A 3,405-nucleotide genomic window follows, 5' to 3' on the forward strand; every position below is an offset into this window, starting at 1 on the left:
CCCCGGAGGGATGATAAGATGATGAAGCAGCGTCGGATGTTTACGGATCGGTGATACGGCGGAGAAGGACCATGAAGGTGCACCGAAGAAGAGCAAAGCAGAAGAAGAGATCCCGGCGGACGCTGATGATTTGAAGATGCTGAAGCAGCGGCGGCCTAGGCATTTCCTTCTCGGACTGCGCCTCGCGCCGCGAGACAACTGCGGCAGAAGATGAGGAGGAAAGATACTCCAGGATTACCGTTTCTTATTGCCTCCGAGGACAGAGCCAACTGAGGAGTTTTTAATCTTGCAGTGTTTTTGTTGGAGCGCTGATTATTCTCCTCCTTGGGGGATATTTATGTTGTGCTGGCATTTGGTGTGCTTTTTTTGTTATTTGGCATACTTCAATTTTTCGGCCTACAGATCATGATAAATGTATTTGAGATATTGTGTGCGTGCATTGTGCGCCAAGTGGCAGACTTTCTTTTTTGAGTTAGTTGGGAGGAGGAAAGCGTAAGTTTGCTGTATTAAGGACCCAATTTTTTTCCTGGTTTCTAATTTTAATTTCTCTGCTGGTATAGCGACATGCAAGATTGATATTTATAGCAGCCTGAGGCAGGTGTGATGAAAAGGGGCTTGGCAAGACAAAATCATTCTTGTAATTATGTTCTAAACTTTTTCATGAAACACAGCGAGGTCTTCCGTCAAGAGTTTAAGTTGCTGACGGGCAACAGACAAGGCAAAAATCATCAAACCAATAAAAATAAAGATATAAAGAGAATCTTGCTATATATGGCTAAACTTTTTAGAAAATTAGCGAAGAAAACAGAAGCATTGGAATTTAATAAAATTGCGAGATCTAATTTGTTTTGTTGTTCAATTTATGCTTGAGTATCAGATGTTCTTTGTAACCCTATTTTCATGATTGTCTCGTTTAATTATTAGGAGCCTATAGTTTATTATTCACTGCAGTCTATGCAAGGTTAGATTTCAAATTCGCAATTGTTTGATCCTTCTAATTTGTGCAAAGCAACTAAGATTTATGATTTACTGCCAGTCAGAAATTATTAGATTTAGGCAGAAACATTTGACTGAATAAATGCAAGGGCTCTTGTGCTTGATGTTCTTTAGCTGTCAATCTCTCTAATTCTTAAGGTGCTACTAGAGTAAATCTTAGCCATTTGTCTTTAGTTCTTGTTAGAGTTAGGTTTTTTAATTAGTCGCTTGTTTAGAATTAAATGACGCTAAGGAGAATAGAAAATTAGTCAACGGGCGGAATATTCAAAGTGTGAATTTGATATCTGACTTGCATCGATTGATCATTGTAAAATCCGACTGGTGGTGTTGACTGTGGACCAAGGTTGTTCTTTTGATTGATTTTCGATATTTAATTTGATTTGTTCCTTAGTTAATTTCTCGTAAAAATTTTTTCGTTATTACTCAACCCCCAATCCTTGTTCCGACACCATAAAACTAGGCTAGATACTCATCCCAAACGAGAAACGATCTTTACTTGCACCACTACATGTATTTTTAGGAGTATGGTTTTATTTTGGTTGCCTAAGACAGAACACCAATTTGGCACCGTTGCCGGGAATGATTCTAGTTGTTTTGTGCTTCTTGCGATCCTTATTTCATTCTTGGGAAAAAAAAAAAAAAAGATCTTTCCTCTTTGAATGTAAATTTAATTTGAATTTGAAGTTATATTTAATTTTAATGTGAATTTTAATTTGACTTGAATTTGAATAAATGTTGAATTGGAATTTAAATTTAATTTAAAGGATCGTTCTGATTGTGTATGCTGTACCGATCTTTAATCAAGGTTGATTTCGTAGTGCGATTCAGAAATAGAGGAGGAACTTTGCGCAGGTTGGAGGTTAGGAGGGAAGCGGGAAGGAAATCCTTTTAAGAGAATGATCTTAGGCTATTGATTCCCATGCTGTAGCGATTTTTTCTACTTTGAAAGAGGAGGAAGTCACATGGCTGGAAATCAAATTGAAAGAGCTTGCTACATCTGATTTGAATCAAAAAAATTTTATGCATATGTTCTCTAATTTAGATGCTCCTACTACTTTTGAATTAAAATTGGAATACCTACATCTATTGCCCACTTTTCCTGCCTTGCAAGTGAAGATCCTCGCAAGCATTTTTTCCCTAAAGGAGTTTTGCTGGACTTTTTAAAGTCAAGTAGATAAGGGGGGGCTATATTTCTCATTCCCGGCCTATTTCTTTTTCATTGCCAACTACTCTTATGTTTTTCTTTTCCCTCACTTCCCACCTCTCATTATGACAAACAATAACATATCCTTCTCCCTCTGTCTAGTGAATCTAGAGGTTTATAATTCTGGAAAGTACAAGTGAAGGATGCAAAAGGGAACCCGGTTAATGCACTTTAAGCTTGCACCAAGTGGGATTCCATGGGAAGTAGGAGAGCAAGATTGAAGACATATTTTTTTGGGTTTTGTAATAATTAAGAGGTTTATTGTGCCTGCATCTCATGTTTAATTTAAGCTCAAACTGGACCTTAGATTGACTTAGGGCACATAAACTTTTCATGAAATCATTTTTCCAAAACAAGTTTAAAAAAAAAAAACAAAAAACTAAAGGAATGGGAAGTTGGAGATCTCAGGAAGGAGTACGGTGAGTATATTAAAACTAATTATTGTTAAAGTTAACAACATGAAAGTTTCTGTTGTGATATTTTTATCTTAATCTTCCGTTTGAAAGCAAATTAGTTTCACTTGGATGTAGGTACATAGAAAATGTTTATGTACAAATTACTGAAGGGTGCGCAAGTAGTTAGAAAATTCCTTTCATGTTTCTTTTGTACATGATGAGCGATTTTATCAATAAATCACTCCTTATCTTAAAATGTGTTGAACATGAAAATTGTGGTATTTTCTCTTAGATTTCTGTTGATATCAAGAGCGTCCAATTTAAAGTTGTATAAAAAAAGTTATGACTGAAAAACTAAAAGCTATTTGCGTAAAAAGCGCCCCAACGGCTGAAAAACGGCTTGAATATCTCCAATTTGGCCTATAAATACATGCCTAAACACTTGAAAAATGTTAGAAAAACTCTTGGAAAGAATTTTAACTGTTCATATTTTTTATCCCAAAACATATCTTTATTACTCCCATTTTGAAGATCAAGGTTAATTTACACGTACTTGATTACTTGTAAAGTCGTGGAAACTATTGCGGGATTCGGTCCATCTGTGCCTTGAGCTCCAAGAAGCTTCCTCTATAGCATGATTCTCCACAAAATTTACTAACTAAAAGTTCTTGGTGCGCAGTGTGCGTGTGTCTTTTGTCCAGACTGTACTAGTGCTTCGTATAAGCTAATGAATCTTTAAGCTTATTTCTGCATACTTGATTAATGGAGGCTCTATAGGACGTATTTTCTCCGCATAGCTACATGAAAACA

This window comes from Malania oleifera, chromosome 5, assembly GCF_029873635.1.
Source record: "Malania oleifera isolate guangnan ecotype guangnan chromosome 5, ASM2987363v1, whole genome shotgun sequence".
NCBI classification, from domain to species: Eukaryota; Viridiplantae; Streptophyta; class Magnoliopsida; order Santalales; family Ximeniaceae; genus Malania; species Malania oleifera.